Source organism: Podarcis cretensis (assembly GCF_951804945.1).
Source record: "Podarcis cretensis genome assembly, chromosome: 3".
In the NCBI taxonomy this organism is placed as follows: domain Eukaryota; kingdom Metazoa; phylum Chordata; class Lepidosauria; order Squamata; family Lacertidae; genus Podarcis; species Podarcis cretensis.
In genome coordinates, this window is record NC_137172.1 from 121,676,145 (window position 1) to 121,698,954 (window position 22,810).

General features: G+C 43.7%; 1 protein-coding gene across 1 annotated transcript in view; it reads left to right on the forward strand.

Annotated features, from left to right (window-relative positions):
• Nucleotides 1-22,810, forward strand: part of PKHD1 (PKHD1 ciliary IPT domain containing fibrocystin/polyductin) — a gene marked incomplete at its 5' end in the record, with an annotated part of 233,235 nt that overhangs the window by 172,062 nt on the left and 38,363 nt on the right. The window lies entirely within an intron of this gene.

Sequence of the window (22,810 nt, forward strand, 5' to 3'; positions counted from 1 at the left end):
GAACAATGTATCAAAGAAATGGTTCCTGCTCACATTACTCTCCATAAAGAGTTTCCACTGAAAGGAAAGCGTTTTGCAGCTTTATTGGTGACTAGGGATGAGCGAGAAATTTGATTCACTTTGTATTTATAGGCAAACATACTTATTTTGCATTTTCTGCAACAATTTGCCAGCTGAAACATGGCTAGCCTTCAAAATTCACACTTCTGTGAATTTTGCAATGCAATTTTCCAGCCAAGTAGCTTATATAAGAATTCGTGCACTGAGATAAAGAGTGCATAATAATACATAGATAGCATACAATGTGAAAATATGCAAAAATGAATTGTTTAAGACAAAATCACTTTGCAGAAATGTCTATATTAGGCAAAAGTGCATGCAAAGATATGTGCTGTATATTAGGAGAAATTCACTCTAAAATGCTGCTGAGTTTTCATGAGAGCTTGTACTTTAAAAAATTGCAAACTGACATCCCTAGCAGGCTTTGTAGTAATTTGTGGCTGACGTTGCTCCACACCTAACACAAAGCTACCAATATTTAAATATTTCAAAATACATAGAGTATATGGAAGAGAAATCTGAAGTCTCAAACTTAAAAAAAATGGAGCAAAAGCAGGAGAGGCAAGTTGTTCTTGTCCCATTTCCGCCAGTGATGTGCAGCTTAATTTATGTTCCCAACAAGGCTGGGAGCTGTTCAACAGGTCAGGTAGCAAGTCTCATAGGAGAGTAGCAGAGCTGTCTGGTTAGACAGGGAGCTGAGCTAAATGAGATGTTGGGCAGGAAATGATCTGAAGTGATCTGAAGATTTTAAAGCACAATCAGGAATTGGGGTGGGTTTCAAGCCCATCCAACTGAACATGCTTTCAAACTCTCTTTTCAAACTCTTTTCCCACCTGCACTCCTGGCGTCAGGGTTTTATGTATGTTCCCATTCCCAGTTTTACACCTCACATGTTCAGGCAAATGCCTGAACATGGATTGTTTTGGTTTTGGATGCTGTTAATGAACCTGAATGCTTTTTGCTTGATTTTCTTCCCAGTGGTTCAAAGCAAGCAGCTGCTTTTGACAGAGCTGCATTTAGTTAAGGGAAAATGAGGTGGGAAATTTAGTTCATTTCCAGCAGAAGACACCAGTGGGATGAGTAATCTGTGGGAAATTGTGCCATTTCTTTCACTCCAATGCAGCATGAACAGAGCAAGCAGTCAGACAAGGCAGCCTCTTAAGGAGGTATCTGAATTTAATAAGGCTGTCTGGAAGGGGAAAGATACAGATAGAAGATTAGAAAGATAACAGAATGGGGTGAGGGGAGAGAGAAAAACAAAGGTAATTATAGACTGATCAGAGAACATTATTCTCTTCTAGGATCAAGTGGTGGGAACTGGAAACAAATAATCTGACTACTATGAAAACACACCTAACTATAAGAGCAGAATTCTGAAGATACTTTTTCCACCCTTATCAGAGAGCATGCCATCATAAATCCAAAACAAATTAACTTAACAATTTATTCACTAGAGGACAAGAGCCAAAGGAAGTACATACTTGATTATCAGGATGATTTAATTCATTCTCCCCTTTTCTAGTAATGATGAAAAAAAGATGTGCTGAAGTTAATTTAGTTATATCTAATGGTAAAACCTTATGGAGCCCTAAAATTATTGAAAGTAATTTTAGCATTTCACCAAGTATCTTATTACACTCTCTGCAGTCCTACTCTAGTGGTTAAAAGGCAATTAGGTATAACAAACTGCACAAGAATATGGATGAGGAGGTACACCTTCAGATATTCTTTAAAATATACAGTGAAAATAATCATACATTTTGGTACCTCTGGTAACGAACTTAATTCGTTCCGGAGGTCCATTCTTAACCTGAAACCATTCTTAACCTGAGGTACCACTTTAACTAATGGGGCCTCCTGCTGCCACTGCGCCACCACTGTGTGATTTCTGTTCTCATCCTGAGGTAAAGTTCTTAACCTGAGGTACTACTGGTTTAGCAGAGTCTGTAACCCAAGGTGTTTGTAACCCGAGGTACCACTGTATATTATTCATTTTCACTGTTGTGGAAAAAAAACCATAATTCCTGAGAGCAATTTTCAGCATGAAAATCAAATTTATTTTATTTATGTATTTAAGATATTAATTTCCTCCTCTTGATGATACATTGGATAGCAAACTATAAAATACATACAATTGTCACAATAAATCAGGAAAGAAAGCAGCATCTTGCTTCTTTCTGAACATCAACGAAAAGTTAGATGGTGAATGAAGAGTGGTCCCAAGGCAAGACACAACAGATGAAAAGGCCCCATTCCTTGAGCAAGGCCTTTGAAGAATGACCCTGATGGTTGGGCAGGTGGATGTGGGAGTCGGAAGTCTTGAAGGTATCTTGAAGACTAAGGGCAGCACTCTGAAAGGTGCCCAGAAGCAAACTGGCGATCAGTGCTGCAATCCCATGCCCACTTACCTAGGAATAAGATCCATTGAACTTAAGTTGAGCAGACACCAGCAGACTCCTCCTTAATTGCTCTACTTAGTAGTCTAGTGGCTGTATTTTGCACTAAATTAGCTTCTGAACAGTCAGGACACACATAATTGTGGCCAGGTCACATTTTCCAGGAAAGACCACAGCTGTTGATCTCCTGATATTTAACAATGAGTTTGATGAAGCCTAAACACAGCCTTAGCACATGTGCAAGAAAATATGAATTGAGATATATGCATGAACATACACAAAAGCTCAGAAGCTAGCCTTCAGAGTGGGTTTCCTTCCTCGACCACCCTACTCCAATGCAGAATTTCGTACATTTAAATTTGGGGAAGTAAGGCAGAGGGTACATGCCAGTAAAACCAATTAGATACGCACTAATTTCTTCTCTGTGAAACAGCAGTAAGCAATTAATCAGAATTTTGATCACAACTCAGATGGCAATTCTAATTGCACTTGCCATTTCCCCAGCAAATATGGAGTCATTATCTTTTCTATTTGCCTCCCCACCCTATCTTTCTAATCTTCCGGCTGCCAGAAGCAAAACGTTTTCCAAGAACTATATATTTTCTCTCTCTAGAGGCAGCATTATACCTCTGGACTGAGGGTCTGCGTGTGCTCAGACCATGGTTGCATGTAGTGCAGGCTTCAGTGTAATTTGAATGAATACAGAGTGGCAGGCTGGCTGCTTGCCTGAGGGGTGGGGAATTCTGCCTTATGAAATTATGAGAGAGGATGAAAGGTAGCAGCTCACTCCATTATAAACCTTCTGGGAGGGGACTGGAGACATCTGACCTCTGCCCAGTCATCCAGCTTGCATCTGAGGGCGGGTGGATGGCGAGGGAATGCCATAGGGCCTTGCTTCTGTTCTATTATTACTGTGAAGGACAAAGCCCCCCCCCCAATACACAACTGAAGGAAGAACAGTGGCAGACTGGGGCAATATGGTGCCCTGTGTGAGGCCAAAATTTGACGCTCCCCACCCAGCCCTTGTACTGCCTTCCTAAAGCTGGGTATGAGAGGTGTGGGGTTTGAGAAGGCGGTTCCAAGCTCTGGCAGGCCCCCAAAGCTGGGAAAGCACCAACTAGGCATTGAGAAGGAGATGGGAGGATTCTGGGACCCTGTGCGGGCCCCACACCACCTTCCCAAAACCTAGTGCCTTACCAAGCTTTGAGAAGGATTGTCCAGTCATGAGACAGATCATAAAAAGGCTTGGGATTGTAGACATCTCAATGCCGGGCTATGTTTATTATCAATATTTAAAGAGGTCAGTGCAGAACCACTCATATATTTAATTGGTTGCTGCTAGATTGGCCAAGGATGGAGAAATACATTGCACTTTTCCCTTCACGTTTGGTTTCAGGAGGACCTACATATCTCACTTTCAGGAAAGTTGACTCATTTGGTGTATGTTTCAGGAGGCACTGCCAAGCCAATGGACTGCACTGCCACATGGTGGATGTTTTTGACATATATTAAGAAGCAGGCTCATGGCTGACAGGTTATTTGGTATTGATTGTATACTGATATCTACTAGTACTTGCCCTTTCTGTTCTTGCCAGAACAATAACCGTATTTTCTAGTCTGACTTTAGAGTGAACCTCTTCATGTTCTGATGTCATATCCAACCATGTAGCATCTTTAATAGCAAGTCACCCCCTCGTTCTTTGAATCCATGCTGGAATTGATGGTGGATGGAGATTCTTGTTTGAAGGAGAGGAGGACTGAAATAAGTCTGGTTTAAATGCTAGTGTGAATTTGGTGGGAAAGAAAGCAGCATTCTCTTCAAACTCAGCATTCTGATGTCGGGGTGGTGGTGGGAAGGATCTTTGGAATATAAGTGCTCTGGGGTAGGGTTACCAGATGTCCCCATTTCCCAGGACGGTCCCTGAATTTGCGAATAAGTCCCCAGACAAATTCCATCCCCGGAATGTCCCCGGATTTCATCTAATGTCCCCGGGAAACATAGCAAATTGGAGCAGCCTCCCAACTTCTGGGAAGGGAGGCTTCACGCTGCCTATCCGAGCTTGCGTGCAAGCAGGAGGGGCCAGTTAGGCAACGGGAAGCCTCCCTTCCCAGCTGAGGGATCCCGGCCCCCTCCTGCTTGCACACAAGTAAGAATGGGATTGGGGCTACTCTGATGGGAAGGGAGGAATCACGCTGCCTGAGCCTCGCCGCCGCCACTGCTCTCGGCCCTCCTTCTCCACCTTCCATGCCTGACCCACTGGGCACCGCTTCCCCACCACCACCGAAGAACCAACAACTCAGGGGCTGCCCAGGCTCATGGAGAAAGGAGATAGAAGGTTTGGAGGAAGTGGAAACATGGTGTTTGAGGTCAAGGCGGTAGCCGCACCTCTGCTACCGCCATCGCTGCAGCATCAACGTCCCGAACGTGTAGTATTTGTTTATTTATTTATCTAAAGTGTCCCCGGATTCATTGAAAAAAATCTGGTAACCTTACAGTTTGGGGAGGAAGAACACTTAGCATTTTTAAAATGTATTAACACACTTCCTTGGAGGGTGAGAACATGCAGGCAGGATTCTGAAGACAGATAATATAACTAATCACAGGAAATTGCTATATAAGCTTCTTTGTGCTGAGTCTTCCCCCACAGAGTTCCTTCAACTGGGGCGGGGGGCAGATCTGGCTCTACTTCTGACTTTCTAGCCAAGTCATTAGTCTACCAAATAGCACATTCCATTTATAACTAGGACTGTAAGAGCAACTCATGTTCCCTTTACATGCATCCTCTCTGATGCCAGAATTGATTCCCTCTTGCGCATTTCCCACACAGTTGCAAAATGAAGGAGTGAGCAAAACAGCCACATGGGTGGGTCCAATGTGGTGGCTCTTTTGCACCTGGTTGCCATATGGTAGCAAATGGGTAGAAACCTCACCAGCACCAACACACAATTGGTCCAGTTTCGGTGGCCACTCCCCCAGCACTGTGAGATCACACTTCATTCACAGAACGATTAACACAGGGAGTTGCCTTATACTGAGTCAGACCATTGGTGTTGCCTATGGAGAGCCAGTGTGGTGTAGCAGTCAAGAGCAGTAGTCTCGTAATCTGGGGAACCGGGTTCGCTTCCCTGCTCCTCCACATGCAGCTGCTGGGTGACCTTGGGCTAGTCACACTTCTTTGAAGTTTCTCAGCCCCACTCACCTCACAGAGTGTTTGTTGTGGGGGAGGAAGGGAAAGGAGATTGTTAGTCGCTGTGAGACTCCTTAGGGTAGTGATAAAGCGGGATATCAAATCCAAACTCTTCTTCTCTTCGTCTTCTGACTCCATGATTTCAGGCGGGGAGATTCTTATGCCTACATGGAAAGACCAGGAATTGAACCCCAAACCTTCTGCATGCAACACAGATGCTCTATGACCGCGTACCACTCACCTTCCTTTGGCTCACCTCAAAACCTGTTCTTAATTTGTATTAATATTTCTATATTTAATAGTACCACATTGCCATCATATTTCTGAGGAACTCTCAGCTGTTTAGTTGCAGTGGGGTGGCCAAGCTTACTACAGAGGTCTTACTACAGAGAGGAGACACTTTTCCCAGTGTTTTTTCAGCTGGAAACAAACCTCTTGAGCGTGGCTAGAAATGGCATTTCCTGCTGGGAAGCACTGTATCTATAGTTTTCTATGCCTCCCAAACTGAATGTGGATAGAAGGTAAGAACTAGAACGGGAGTACTAGCTAGTGGTGGGAGCAAATCCCACTTCAGGCTGGACCTGAATTCAAAGGGATCTGGACCTTTCTTAGCACAGGCTGAGGTTTCCATATCTACAAATCCACACTTCCACTATTAGACGCCTGTCTTGTACACGGCATCCACCTTTTATGTGTGTGCTGCGGGAAATATGAGTATCCCAGTAGCGTTTCCCACAGCCATCATGATGTGTAGAGCTGTCTTTGAAATCTGGGTCAGCAAAGAATAGAGTTCCAGTTCAGATGATTCATCTCGCATGGCAGAAGGTCACCAGAAGCACCAGCCCGCTTTCAAACCTGGTTTTGTGCATCAGAGAAGAGAAATGCTTCTGTGTTGCCAGGAAATCACCCCCATGCTGAGTCTGGCTGAAAGGTCTGGATGCAGGAAAAAAGAGCAGACAGGGCCAGCTGTACATTGCAATTTCTGTTTGTGGTCTACTAAAACGTCAGGCACGGGAAGCTTGACTCAGACTTGCCAAGTTGGGCATGTTTTAAAGACTTCACCTGAATGTTCAGCCAGTTCCTGATATGCAATATGGTGAAGCGACTCACATATGCAGAGCAGACTGCTCTGTGCTGAGAAGAGCAGACAGGCCGCCAAGGGATAAGGGTGGGGGCCGCATTTCTCGCTGCCAGAGAATTGCGTGTGCTGGGCATCAGATGTGAGCATACTGAACTTTAGCGGTATAGGGGCTGCCGCTCCAGAAGGTGACAAGAGATGGGGTCTTTCTTTCAGCTCCTAGGAAATAGATGCCTTTCCTTGGCAATGCACTTCCTATTACATTCATCAATGTAACCACAGTGTCATGGAATTTTGCAACCTGAGCACCCCTTTAAGTCCTGTAATTCTCCCTCCTTCAGATCTGGGCCCGGAAATGTGTGAATTATGATTTTCCCACCGGGGATGATGGAGATTGTAGTTCAGTTCTCATGAGCCAGATGGGAACAGCTTACTGGCCTCTCCCATTATTCAGGGAGACTTCTACAGGTGCTACCTGGCCTCCAAAGTGAGTTCTTTGCTCTATATGAAATGGAACTGCAGGTGACCTGGAGTGGTGCCCAGGGCCTAGTGTGAGATGTAAGTGTTGTTGAGCCACTTGGGAGCAATGATCAAAGTGCTAGTAAATTAAATGCACGTGAAAATGGCCAATTGCCAAGAAAATCCAACACAGTCACATTAGACTTCAAAGAAGAAATGTCCCCCCTAATGAGGAGATTGATAAAAAAGAAGTTGAAAGACAACATCAGGCGGGTAAAATCACTCCAAAACACTTGGCAGTTGTTTAAAAACACAATATTAGAAGCTCAACTGGAGTGGATACCACAGATCATGAGGGCGAAGAAGATGCCAACATGGTTAATGAGGAGACACAAAGATGCTATTAGAGGCAAGATGGCTTCTTTAGGGACTAGATGACTCTCGGAATCCCTTCCAATCCTATAATACTATAGTCTTGTGTGAATGAAGAGAATGAAAAGGAGCACAAACTTTGGCCAAAAAAAAGTACAAGCCAACAGTAGGTAAAGGTAAAGGTACCCCTGCCCGTATGGGCCAGTCTTGACAGACTCTGGGGTTGTGCGCCCATCTCACTCAAGAGGCCGAGGGCCAGCGCTGTCCGGAGACACTTCCGGGTCACGTGGCCAGCGTGACATCGCTGCTCTGGCGAGCCAGAGCCGCACACGGAAACGCCGTTTACCTTCCCGCCAGTAAGCGGTCCCTATTTATCTACTTGCACCCGGGGGTGCTTTCAAACTGCTAGGTTGGCAGGCGCTGGGACCGAGCAGCGGGAGCGCACCCTGCCGCGGGGATTCGAACTGCTGACCTTTTGATCGGCAAGCCCTAGGCGCTGAAGCTTTTACCCACAGCGCCACCCGCGTCCCTAGCGCCACCCGCGTCCCTAAGCCAACAGTAGGGGATGCTTAAAAAGAATTTGAGAAATGCATTGCTATAAACCTGAAGACTGAAAATAAGAAGTTATTTAAATATATTAGTAACAGGAAACCATCTAGAGAGGCAGATGGACCCCAAGGGAGTCAAAGGAGTGCTAAGGAAGGATATGGAGATTGTGGAGAAGTTGCATGAATCATCTGCATCTGTCTTCACAGTGGATGATATAGGGCAGTGTTCCCCAACCTTGGGCCTCCAGCTGTTTTTGGACTACAACTCCCATCATCCCTCGCTAGCAAGACCAGTGGTCAAGGATGATGGGAGTTGTAGTCCAAAAACAGCTGGAGGCCCAACGTTGGGGAACACTGATATAGGGCATATCATGGTGCCTGAACTACCTTTGAAGGAAATGAGTCTCAGGAACTAAGGCAGATACTGGTAATGGGATATGAAGTTATTGGTCTAAAAGGCAAAATAAAAACTGACAAACATCCAGGTCCATATGACATCTACCTGAGACTTCTCAATCAGCCTCTGTACCTGAGGACTGGAAAGTAGCCAATATAACACTAGTTGTTAAAAAGAGACCCAGGGGAATCTGAAAATTACAGGCTAGTTAGTTTGGCATCTGTGGTGGAAAAACTTGTGGAAAATAATAATAATAATAATAATAATAATAATAATAATAATAATAATTTTTTTATACTGCCCTATGCTCGTAGATCTTATTGTTAAAGATAAAATAACCAAGCATATAGAAGAGCAAGATTTACTGAAGCAAAACCAGCATGGCTTCTGCAAGGTCAAGTCTTGTCTCACAAACCTGTTAGAGTTCTTTGAGCATGTCAACAAGCATAGGGATAAAGGTGATCCAGCTGGCAAAACATACTTAGATTTTCAAAAAGCTTTTGACAAATATCTCACTCAAGACTCTTGAGTAAGCTTAGCAGTCAAGAAATAAGATGAGAGGTCCTATTGTGGATCATGAATTGGTTAGGTTGTAGGAAATAAAGAGTGAGAATAAACTGACAGTTATCCGAATGGAGAATCATAGAATCATAGAGTTGGAAGAGACCACAAGGGCCATCGAGTCCAGCCCCCTGCCAAGCAGGAAACACCATGATGTAGAGATGTAGTGGAGCCCCTCCCCCCAAAGGATCAATACTGGGACCTGTGCTTTTTAACTTGTTCATAAACAACCTAGAATTAGGAGTGAGCAGTGAGGTAGCAAAGTTTGCTGATGATCTTAAATTGTTCAGGGTTGTTAAAACAAAGTGAGGGTGAAGAGATACGAAAGGATCTCTCTCCAAACTGAGTGATTTGGCAGTAAAATGGCAAATGCAATTCAGCATAAACAAGTTGCAACAACGAAACCCTTAATTCCACTCATACATTCATGGGGTATGAACTGATAGTGGATGGGCCAGGAAGAAGACTTTTGGGTCATAGTATATAGCTCAATGAAGTTGTTGACCCAATGTGCGGCAGCTGTGAAAAAGGCAAATTCCATGCTAGGGATCATTAGGAACGAAATTGAAAATATGGTTGTTGTTGGCATCTGTCTGTTTTGAGAGACAATGGAGTTTGTTACCTCCCTGGAGCGGAAGCCTAGGCAGTGTATAAGCCTGGAGGTCCTGGGCTGATGGTCCTGGGCTGCCCGGATGACAGGACCCTTCTCTCAGCCTCGCTGATGTGGTCCAAATGAAAGCAGTGCAATATGTTTGGCACCAGCTTGGCTGCAGGAGTTGCCAGAAGGAGGCGTATAAGGCACTATCCAACTGTTTAGGATCTCTACTCTGGATCTGCGCAGGGTTTATTCCTTAGCCCTTTCTTCTTCTGAAGATTTCCTGCAAGGCAGCAGATTTTAGGATCAGAGTTGCCCTTCTCCTAGATGAGCCACCTTCCCAGGTCGACAAGCCCCATCTGCCCCTCACTTCCATCTACAACATGTGCAGAAACCACCTTCTTGACCATTGGACTCACCATAAATTACGTCTGCTCAATCCACTGGAGCCTCTTTTCACATGCATAGGAAGTCCATAACTCACTGAGAGTTTGAGACCCATTGGCTGCCCTCACCTGGTTTAACCAGCTGGTTGAAGCCATTCCCTGGTGTGGCCACTGTCAACTTCTAGGAGCCAGAGGTGAGAGCTAAGTGCAGGGAGGTGACCAAAGGTGGTCAAACTACCCCAGAAGGAGCATGATGTGCCCCCCACCAGAGGTACTGCCCATCCTCTAATACCCCACACACCCAAATTGAAAATAAAACCACTGATATCACAATTCTGTTATAGAAATCTATGATGCAGCTGTATTTAGAATGCCATGGTCACCTCATTCAAAAAGGATATTGCTGAGTTGCAAAAGGTCCAGAAAAGGGCAGTGCTGGAAGATTCAGGACCGATGCTTCCTTTCTGCAGCACATTGTTAAACTATGAAACTTGATCCCACAGGAGGCAAGTGATGACCATCAACCTGGATGGGTGTTGCTTGAGAAATGTCACTGGTAGAATAATACATTGCACCTTGATCGCGAACTGGAAAATTAAAAGTAATGATTTATTATATTTAGAATTTAGTCAATTCTCTAAGAACACTATGTGCACAAATTGGTGTTCGGTTCAGGATGTTTCCACAGAACACTCTCTAGACACGTAGTTTGGGAATATTGGTTTTGGACCATCTCTAATGAACGGTTTACATTTCAATGAGTTTTGTGGGAATTCTACATTATACATGCCTGAGTTCTTATTCATGAGGCCCAAAACTGTTTTAACTGGGAAATGATCATAAATGACATAATGGAATCCTTCTATTTTGGAATAATCATTTGATTTCCAGACTTTGTTTTTGTAAAAGAACAGGATAATTTTTTAGTGATGGGACAACACCCCTTGGCTCATCTCAAAATGCAAGCTTGTTTTGTTTTGGGTTTGGTTTTTTTATAGCTTTCCTTGCAAATGTTTTGAACCAAAAGTGTGCTTTCTCTCTCCATGTATTCCCAGGCCATGCTTGTGAAAAATGCATGAAGCGCACACACCCTCCCCTGGCAGACCCTCTGTGGCCTTTCCTTAACTGGAAATGACGCTGCTGAGCAAGGCTTGGCCCAAGGCATTTTGCCGCCTGAGGCAAAGAAGAAGATGGCAGGCACATGCCAACACAGACAATGGGGCACAAGAGGGCAGCAAACTAAGGGGCACAGGACAGGCTGTGTGGTGCTCATAGCTCTGCCCAGAAGCACCTTCCCAGAGTTCATAGTTCCTTAGCACCAGCTTTCTAAATTGGTTGTCTCACTACCTAATTTTTCTGCCAGTAGTCTTGGAGCCATAGCTCCTTCTGTTTCCCAATTCAATTTGGGAGGCAAATAAAACTACGAATCCTTTGCTCCCCAGGAAGAAATGATGCCCCTGAACTTGCCCAACAGATCCTTCTCCTGTATCGAGCAAGCCTTCCTCATCACCAGTTCCTTTTCCCCAGCCTTCTCAAAGGTAGCATTTTCTTTTTTCTTGCTTGGGAGGTAGTTAGGGGGACGAGCCGAGTTTGAGCTAGGACTCAAACTGAAATAGGCCTGACCTGAAATAAGGCAAGATTTTTCAAACATGGGAGTTTTATTTTTGAAACCGCTCAGCTTCAAATTTACCCCTTTTGGAATGTGGCGATGGAAAATGGAGAGTAGAAGGATGAAGAACCAAAGACCCTTCCTAATTTGTAACTAGATGAAGCAAAATACTTTGACAACAATAGTCTTAGCAAGTTTATTTTACTAATTCCCCCACCCCCTCACTTGTCAAAGAACATATTCCCCCCCCCCATAATAAGTCCTTTCCTCTTCCATTTCTCTTGCAAATCAGGACAAGGCACTTGTGGTGGGTACACACTCCTGCTAACTGTTATGATGTTTGCTGTCAATTTCATTTATTTATGCAACTGCTGTGGAAGAGCCCCAGGCGGAGAAGCAGCCATGAAAGATTTCAGAGTCCTGGTGTGGGGTCATGAAAGGGAAAGAAAGGGAATGACGTCGGGGCGGAGGAGTCCACTGGTTATGAGAAAGGAACTGACACAGGAAATGGTCACATATGGCACAGATTTATTGTGTCCAGGACTTCCCATTCAAATCCCATTATATCCACAGCTCAGAGTGGCGCTTGGCACAACCCACATTTGTTTTTAGATCTGGCATCCAATGAAATCAGTGCTTCATTCTGAAAAAGAAAAGAGGAAAGGAAAAATGTGATGTGTTTATCGTGCCATGGCAGGAAAGCCAAGGGTTGGTATTGTGTTTTAAAAGAATGCTGTTTTGCTTTCTCTTGTATAGGGTCAATAGTCAGAAATGACTGGGGGCAGTTGTGTGTTTGCATGTAGAAATAGGCCTGTGAGCTCGTATGTTCAGCTAATACAGAAATAACCTGAGAGGAAATAGCCCCTTAAAAGCATATAGTGCAGAAAAGATAAAGACTGCTGTTTTCACTTCAAGAGGCGGAGAACTGTGTTATTTGCTGTGAAATCGGCAAGGACCAGTTGTGTTGAGGCAAGTGTTTTCAATAGGGCTGCAGGTTTAACAAAATGATTGTGATATTATGTAAGTGCTTTAATTTGTGAAACACAGAGAGCAAATACTTGCGGTATAGGTTTATTCAAACTAAGTGGTGCACATATTCAGCTCATATCTCTGCCTCCCTGTAAATTGTGTCACATTCATCCCACATATTCTGCTGCAGCTTGGTATGTTCTCCCATAGACCCATATTTGTGGTACCCTCTCTCAGACCCCACCCATTATTCATCTTGTCACATCACACCTTTCGGTTCCCTGGCTGACATTTTAATGCTGGTCCACAGAGCACACGTGGATGGCTGCAGGGCTGGAAGTAATAGACTAGAACACCATAAGAAAATCTCCAGGCAGCTTTCTTGGTCTTCCACATACACAAATGCCGCTGATAACATTGTAGAGTGGATCCATTTTATTTATCCCTCCAATCTTTTTGGGTGCGAATACAATACCCTGATCTTCCTTTATTTATTTTAAGGTGGACAATCAACAGGTATTGATAACTACAGTGCTTTATTATAAGCCACCCTATCCCTCCCCCCCCGACCTTTCCAGATGAGTTGCAACATTTATCACCCAGATACAGTGGTTACGAACTTAATTCGTTCCGGAGGTCCGTTCTTAACCTGAAACCATTCTTAACCTGAGGTACCACTTTAGCTAATGGGGCCTCCTGCTGCCGCCGCACCACCAGCATGTGATTTCTGTTCTCACCCTGAGTTAAAGTTCTTAACCCGAGGTACTACTTCCAGGTTAGCGGAGTCTATAACCCGAAGTGTTTGTAACCCAAGGCAAGTAAAGGTAAAGGTACCCCTGCCCGTACGGGCCAGTCTTATCCGACTCTGGGGTTGTGCGCCCATCTCGCTTAAGAGGCCGGGGGCCAGCGCTGTCCAAGGACACTTCCGGGTCACGTGGCCAGCGTGACAAGCTGCAGCTGGCGAGCCAGCACCAGCGCAGCACATGGAAACGCCGTTTACCTTCCCACTGGTAAGCGGTCCCTATTTATCTACTTGCACCCGGAGGTGCTTTTGAACTGCTAGGTGGGCAGGAGCAGGAACCGAACGACGGGAGCTCACTCCGTTGCAGGGATTCGAACCTAGGCAAGTCCTAGGCGCTGAGGTTTTACCCACAGCGCCACCCAAGGTACCTACCTTTAAATCCCTTTCCATTGCCTTCTGCTGCTGGATGTCTTTTGATAGCCAACAGCTTTCATTCCAAATACAGGCATATCTCTCCTCCTGAAACAGATTCTAACTGGTTATTTGTGGCAATTGGTCTTGTGTTTCTAGGGTGCCTATAAGAACGGTATGCAAAACAAAAAAATAAGACTCAGGCCCTACAGTCTGTATAAGACAACACACACCAGGGAAGGAAAGCGGCAGGGAAAGGTAGATACAGTCATACCTTGGTTCTTGAACTCCTTGTGACTTGAATGTTTTGGCTCCTAAACACCACAAACCCGGAAGTCAGTGTTCCAGTTTGCAAATATTTTTTGGAAGCTGAACATCCGACGCAGCTTCCGAATGAGTGCAGGAAGTTCCTGCAGCCAGTTGGAAGCCACGCCTTGGTTTCTGAATGTTTCGGAAGTCGAACGGACTTCCAGAATGGATTCCGTTTGAGAATAAAGGTACGACTGTATGTGGGATCACTTAAATGCCAGTGCAAATGCAAGTTTCCCTCCTCCTATTTACATGTACCGTCAGAAGGAGCCCAACAATTGCCAGGTGGTGAGACGTTCCATCAGCAGAAAACAATGAGGGAGAAAAGGTGCAGTTGGGAAATGGAGGGTATAATGTTGGTTCCAAATAGGGGAGCATAAAGCTGGGCAGGGGCTGTAGCTCAGTGGTAGAGCTCGGTGTGCAGAAGGCTCCATGTTCAATCCCTGGCATTTCCTGTGCCCCAAACGCTGGAGGGCCAATTCTAGTCCGTTTAGAGAGGATTGAGTGACATGGACCAATGGTCTGACCCAATATAATTCAACTTCCTAAATTTCTTATACACACGTCACTTGCAGGCTAAGCAAAGCAATTGCTACTGTTGAAATAAGACCAGCCAGAAAGCAAAAGGAAGTGGAAAGAAAATTCCAAGAGTGGAGACTTTCATCCCATAATCCAGAGGTCTTCAACCTTTTTCAGTCCACGGCTCCCTTGACCAACTACATCCTTTCTGCGGCACCCCATGGGACTCAGGAGCCCAGGTGGGTCACCCCTTGGCTGCAGAGCTGGCAGCCCCTCACCCTTTTTCGAACACCCTTGTGGAGTGTTCCCTCAGACTCCCCTCCCCTCTCCTTGGGAGTCCTCTGGGCAGCCGCTGCTGCTGCCCCTGGTCCCTGAGCTGCCCACCACCCCAAAGAGAGGTGCCTCCTCACACTGCCCCACAGAGGGAAGAGGATACCCCCAGCTTTCGTGGCCCAATGGAGACTGGCCAGTGGTGAACTTGAGGCAGCACCAGGCACTCAGCTCCCAGGCAGGCCTTGCACACAGCAAGCACAAGAAAGGCCAGCACAGTGCCTGCCTGCCCAGCCTCCCACTAGTCTGTCCATTCCCACCAGCAAGGGCAGGTAGACTGGCTGACTGGGTTCCCTCGTCTGCTTGCTTGCTTACTCTGAGGCCAGCCCCTGGCCAGCCCCAGAGGCACCGTTCACCTGGGGAGCTTGTAGCCAGGGCTGCTCCAACAAACAGCTGTGCAAGCCTTTGGGAGGCAGAGACGCAAGAGGGCATCCGAGGAGAGAGGGAAGGAAAGGGGGACAGAGGCCAGCATTGCCCGTTGCACCCCTGACCATCATTCAAGGAACCCCAGGGTGCCACAGCACACTGGTTGAAAACCACTACCATAATTGCTACATCCACCCCATATTAACAAACAAGCCACAAACAGTGAGAGCTTTTCTTTCTCTCAGGAAATAAGAGGTTTCTGCGAAGACTGAGTATTCCTTCCCATCTCTGCCTTCTTGGCCTAGTGGAGGGGCTCCAGTCCCACTTTTGGGACTAGGAGGAATGTGTGCTTCTGGACACGGATCCTTCTCCTCAGGCTCCTCAGGCACATTGGTTTGCATGCAGATTTAGTCTGGATGTATTGAAGAAACAACTTGGATTTGCATCTGTATACAGTGGTGCCTCGCAAGACGAAATTAATTCGTTCCGCGAGTTTTTTCGTCTTGCGATTTTTTCGTCTTGTGAAGCACGGACTTTGGAAAAGCTTCAAAAATCACCAAAGTCTTCAAAAACCTCAAAAAAGGCTACCACACCGCGTACTATGAGTTGCTCCTCGAAGTGAATGCACGGTTTTAAGAAAAAGGAAACAAACTTGCAAGACAAAGGAAACAAACTTGTAAGACGTTTTCGTCTTGCAAAGCAAGCCCATAGGGAAATCCATCTTGCGAAGCAACTCAAAAAATGAAAAACTCTTTCGTTTTGCGAGTTTTTCGTCTTACGAGGCATTCGTCTTGTGAGGTACCACTGTACGCCCATTTATCTGCTTTATAAAAATTTAGAAATAATTGCTATAATTTGAACAGACTTTAAATTCATTGTTGTGAGGAAGGTTGTGACTAGGTATTAAACTGAGATACTGAAATACTGAGGTCTGGATTAAATATTGCATGCAAACCCATCTCACATCATTCCAGTGACCACCCACTCACTTCAATCAACTTCAGGAGGGAAAGGCAGGGGGGCTTGGCAAGGTTGAATCTTTCAACTTTGAAATTCCCCAAATGAGGAGTGCTAAAAAATTGTAACATGACTTGGGAATTCAAGAGATATTTTGGTTAAATTACTATAATTTAGTTTTGCTTGTAGGTAGAATGTGTGTAAAACTGCATAGAAATAATTAAAAATGATGGTCAAGTACTTGTTGTTGTTGATATTGTTGTTAAGCATTACCTGACATTTTCAGAAGGTAAAATTAAAAGTTCTTTGGTTTTCTGAAAGCAGTTTACAGTATGTCCTTCTTCAACAAACGTACACTTACCAAGCTAAATGTTGTCCAGTCACAAAAGTAATAGCGGATTTGAATTCCTCACACCCGAAACCATATTTGTAAGATCGATTACTGAAGAAATGTGCAAAAATTAAGTTTCACCCCCTAAAATGACATGACCCAGCGGCAGGGGTGGGGATTCTTAACCTTTCTCCTTCAAGATGCTTCCTTACTCCATCCATCCATCCATCTATCTATCTATCTATCTATCTATCTATCTATCTATCTATCTATCATCTATCTATATCTATCTATCTATCTATCTATCTATCTATCTATCTATCTATCTATCATCTATCTATATCTATCTATCTATCTATCTATCTATCTATCTATCTATCTATCTATCTATCCCACACAGCATTTGCTTCTCACAGAAGCTCATACAGCAAGTTCTCACAAGGTAGTTTGTGAGATGGCGGGAAACTTAACATATAAGTTCTCTCAGTTGTCCACTGAATTATTTGTCTTCCTTACTTCTGGGGGAGTATGGTTTATGGAGTATAGTTTGCCCAGGGCCACTAGGCTACAGTGAGTAAATAGTGTGCCATTAATTATGTCCCCACTTTTAGCTTTTAACATGGTAGCTGCATTTATATTAGCATTAGAAATAAGTGACTAGCAAACCTAGGCAGATGGAAACAACATTGCTTGGCATTTATTTTATTTTGATAAAATACATATTAGAGAAACTTGATGACACCTCTCTGTTTTAGTCAAATGCTCCCGAATTTTTCCTTACAAGTATGCAATGTGAAATCTATCATAAACTGGGGAAGAAATTAGTAGAAAGAAATGGTGATGCTGACCTAAAGGGGGAAATCATTAATGTTGATGTATTTCATTCAATTTTAAATGTAGAACTTTTGAGGGCATTGGTGAGGGAGCTGAGTAAAAAACCGAAAGTCTCCGTGCCTTTAAGTAAAACATCCATATTTCTTTTTAAAAAAACCCACTTTAAAAAACCTTCCCTTTTGGTCCATTTTCTAAATAAAGGATACGAGTTGTGTGGGGTGTTTTTTTTCTTAAGCAAAGAGGACCCCAACGGCATATTTTTCTTTTCAAATGTGAAATGAGGTGGAAAATCCTCATTTCACGACAGGAAGGACAAATATTGACACAAAGTTAATATTTGTCAGAAACCCTGCAAGCAACCTGAGTGTTTGGAAAGAAGTAAATTAAATAAAATAACAAATTTGGTGTGGAGCTCTTTTTTAGAATTTGTGGGGGGGGAAGAGAAAAATTAATGTGAAAAGGATTGTAGGAAAAGAGAGCACACACAAACTTCCACTTTGCTGCCCTTGAATACCCAATAGGCTACTGTGTAACACATCCATGTGCACATCTGATGCCATTGATCGCACCATACATGGTGCTCAGTGTCGCGTGTTGGCGCATAAACACAGCAGCCGCCCACACATTCTTTTTTTTTTTAAAAAAAAAATCTCTTCTGCATATAATTAGTTTTATCTCATGCACTCGCCATCTTCTTGGCTTTTCTGACTTTTTGTGCCATCCATGCACACCCCAATCTGCGAACCCCAATTCTCTCCTCCCCTCACTTTTGCACACGAAATATATAACCCGCTTAACTTAATTTTAGCCATTTAGAAGGAAGGCTTCTGGAATTTATCACTGTTATTGTTCATCTCGAATGTAAATAACACATGTCACCTCAATACTCAGTGGTCAATCAGTATTTATTAAGCCCTGTCCACTCTGGCCTTTTTCTCCAAGGAGAGCCGCAGGGCAGATTAGACGCTGCCCCTGACACGGTGTGTCACTTATCTATTTGTGTTGATTATGAGAGTCAGCTGTGAGCAGATCTCTTCCCCCCTCCCCCCCCAGCCCCGCTTACAAGCACCCCTGCTTGGATTTTCATGAGGAAATAATCAGATTAGGCCTTCAGCGGCGAGTTCATACGGAGTTCTCTTTTCTCCAACGTGCTGCTAACTGAATAAACGTGTTTTGTGGTAAATTGTAAATGACATTATGATTACCAAGGCCAGCGTGGGTTTCATTTTAAAAGTGATCGAAATGGCTGGCTGCAGAAATTGTGACTGGCAGAAAAGGTGATTCTGAAAGGAGGGAGGGCGGAGGAAGAGGAAGGGACCAACCAGGACTCTAGCAACCTCTTTGCAGAAGAGGGAGCTTGCACAAATGCAAATCCTAGCAAATGACAGAATAGGAGCAGGACCTCTTCAGCAAGAGAAATGCAAGAGGGATGATCAGTGGGAGGGGAATGGTTGACTCAGCTGTTTGCAAGGCATCAAATGAGGAGTCTGCAGCAGTTCTGTAGCTAGTGAATCACTGAATCTTAGAGCAGGAAGGGACCCTGAGGGTCATCTAGTCCAACCCCCTTCAATGCAGGAATCTCAACTAAAGCATCCATGACACATGGCCAGCCAGCCCCTGCTTGACAACCTCCAACGAAGGAGAGCCCACAACCTCCTGGGGGAGTAGGTTCCACTGTCAAACAGCTATTATTACTGTCAGAAAGTTGTTCCTGGCATTTAGTCTGAATCTCCTTCTTTGTAACTTGAAGCCATGGGTTTGAGTCCTCCCCTCCAGAGCAGGAGAAAACAAGCTTGCTCCACTGTATTCTGCTCTGGTCAGACCTCACCTGGAGTACTGTGTCCAGTTCTGGGCACCACAGTTCAAGAAGGACACAGACTAACTGGAATGTGTCCAGAAGAGGGCAACCAAAATGGTCAAAGGCCTGGAAACGATGCCTTATGAGGAACGGCTAAGGGAGCTGGGCATGTTTAGCCTGGAGAAGAGAAGGTTAAGGGGTGATATGATAGCCATGTTCAAATATATAAAAGGATGTCACATAGAGGAGGGAGAAAGGTTGTTCTCTGCTGCCCCAGAGAAGCGGACACGGAGCAATGGATCCAAACTACAAGAAAGAAGATTCCACCTAAACATTAGGAAGAACTTCCTGACAGTAAGAGCCGTTCAACAGTGGAATTTGCTGCCAAGGAGTGTGGTGGAGTCTCCTTCTTTGGGGGTCTTTAAGCAGAGGCTTGACAACCATATGTCAGGAGTGCTCTGATGGTGTTTCCTGCTTGGCAGGGGGTTGGAGTCGATGGCCCTTGTGGTCTCTTCCAACTCTATGATTCTATGATTCAATGATTCTATGATTCTATGAAATCAATAAAATCTTCCATGTGATAGCCCTTGAGATATTTGACGATGGCTATCATATCTCCTCTCAGTCTCCTCTTTTCCAGGCTAAACACACTCAAACTCTCTCAACCATTCGTCATAAACCTTGGTTTCCAGACCCTCAATCATACTGATCGCCCTCTTCTGCACACGTTCCAGATTGTCAATAACATTCTTAAATTGTTGTGCCCAGAACTAGACACAGTGATTTGCATGTCCAGAAAGGCCCCCAGATTTTCAGCTTTCTCTCCTTGGTCCTATCCTAATTATCCTATGTTCATTCCTGTGCTCTCTGTTGCATGTATGTGCAGGCGCACACCCACCCACCCACACCCTCATGGCCAATGTTCTGGGGGCTGCATTTCAGTGGTTGGTACTAAAATAATAATAATAAAAAATGGATGCAAAATATGAAGAACTCAGTTAAACACCGGAAAACTGAGAAACTGAGACATTGGCATATTCTCCCATCCCTACACAGTGGAAAGGTTAGGCCAATCTGCACAAGCCCCCAGACCACCCCACTGGTAGAAAAACTACCCCTGTTAGAACTTAATCCATTTTTTAAAAGAGTTTTAACTGCTCCTTACCACATCCACCATATACTGCTTTTTCTGGAAAATGTAGTTTGTTGCTTTAGTAATACAGTGGTACCTCGGGTTAAGAACTTAATTCGTTCCGGAGGTCCGTTCTTAACCTCAAACTGTTCTTAACCTGAGGTACCACTATAGCTAATGGGGCCTCCCGCTGCCGTATGATTTCTTTTTTTTTTTTTTTTTATAATAATTTTTATTAATTTTCCACACATAAGATAAAGAACAATGTAACACAATATAACTTCATACTCATCGGTTCATAGCCTTTTTTCTTTGACTTCCCCATACCTCCCCATCCCTGCACCCTTGTTTAATAATTCTTTAGCAACCCTTAAGTCCATTGTCTTAGTTCCTTTTCGTAAATATTTCTTAAGTTTTTTTGTTTACTGCTGCAATTCTTTACTTCTTACCCCCTGACATCTTAACATTCCTCAATTTTACAATTATTTTTAAGATATATTTTGAAATTCTTCCAGTCCTCTTCCACTGTCTCTTTCCCCTGGTCCCGGATTCTGCCCGTCATCTCAGCCAGTCCCATAAAGTCAATCACCTTTGTTTGCCATTCTTCCAGAGTAGGTAGTTCTTGCGTCTTCCAATACTTTGCCAGTAGAATTCTTGCTGCTGTAGTGGCATACATAAAGAAAGTCCTATCCTTCCTTAACACCACTTGGCCCACCATACCCAAGAGGAAAGCCTCTGGTTTCTTAGGAAAAGTCCACTTAAGGACCTTCTTAATTTCATTATAGATCATTTCCCAGAAAGCTTTAACCTTTGGGCAGGTCCACCAAAGGTGGTAGAAAGTGCCTTCAGTCTCATTACATTTCCAACACTTATTATTAGGCAAATGATAAATTTTTGCTAGCTTGACTGGGGTCATGTACCACCGGTAGATCATTTTCATAATATTTTCTTTTAAAGCATTACATGCAGTAAATTTGATACCGGTGGTCCATAACTGTTCCCAGTCAGCAAACATAATATCATGACCTATATCTTGTGCCCATTTAATCATAGCTGATTTCACCGTTTCATCCTGTGTATTCCATTTTAACAGCAAGTTATACATTCTTGATAAATTCTTAGTATTGGGTTCCAACAATTCTGTTTCTAATTTTGACTTCTCTTTCTGAAATCCTATTTTCCTGTCCTGTTTAAACGTCTCATTTATCTGATGGTAATGCAACCAATCTCGAACCTTAGGTTTTAGTTTCTCATAACTCTGAAGTTTCACCCTTTCACCATCGTATTCTATAATCTCATGATATTTTGGCCATTTAGAATCCATATTAAGCTTTTTTACTTCCCTAGCTTCCATTGGTGACACCCACCTAGGGGTTTTACTTTCCAACAAATCTTTGTATCTAGTCCAAACGTTATACAATGCTTTCCTTACAATATGGTTTTTAAAACTTTTATACACCTTTACCTTGTCGTACCATAAATATGCATGCCAACCAAAACTATTGTCATACCCTTCCAGATCCAAAATGTCAGTATTCTCAAGAAGTAGCCAGTGTTTCAACCAGCAAAAAGCTGCTGATTCATAGTAGAGTCTTAAGTCCGGCAGGGCAAACCCCCCTCTATCCTTTGCATCAGTTAAAATCTTAAATTTAATTCTGGGCTTTTTGCCCTGCCAGACAAATTTTGATATGTCTTTCTGCCACTTCTTGAAACAGTCCATCTTGTCCACAATCTGCAGCGTCTGGAATAAAAACAGCATTCTAGGCAATACATTCATCTTAATAGTAGCGATTCGGCCTAACAAGGAAAGTTTCAGCCTTGACCATATTTCCAGATCCTTTTTAACTTCTGACCAACATTTTTCATAATTGTCCTTAAATAAATTCACATTCTTAGATGTTAAGTTTACCCCCAGGTATTTTACCCTTTTTGTTATTTCCAAGCCTGTTTCATTCTGAAAACTCTCTCTTTCTTCCATTGTTAAATTTTTTTCCAACACTTTCGTTTTTTGTCTGTTCAATTTAAAACCTGCTACTCGACCAAATATTTCAATTAGTTCTAATACTCTTTTAGTACTAGTGTCTGGCTGTTGCAAGGTCAATACTAGATCATCTGCAAATGCTCTTAATTTATAATGTCTAACTCCGACCTGAACTCCTTTAACCAACTGGTCCTTTCTGATCATGTTTAACAAAACCTCCAGGACTGATATAAAAAGTAAAGGGGATATTGGGCAACCCTGTCGTGTACCTTTTTCTATAGGTATTTCTTCTGTTACCACATTATTTACAATTAATTTGGCTTTTTGTTGAGAATATATTGCACCTATACCGTTTTCAAAACCTTGGCCTACCCCCATCCCTTGGAGATTCTTTTTCATAAAAGTCCAACAAATGTTGTCAAAGGCTTTCTCCGCATCCACAAAAATCAAAACTGCTTTCCTATTAATGTCAACGTCCAGCA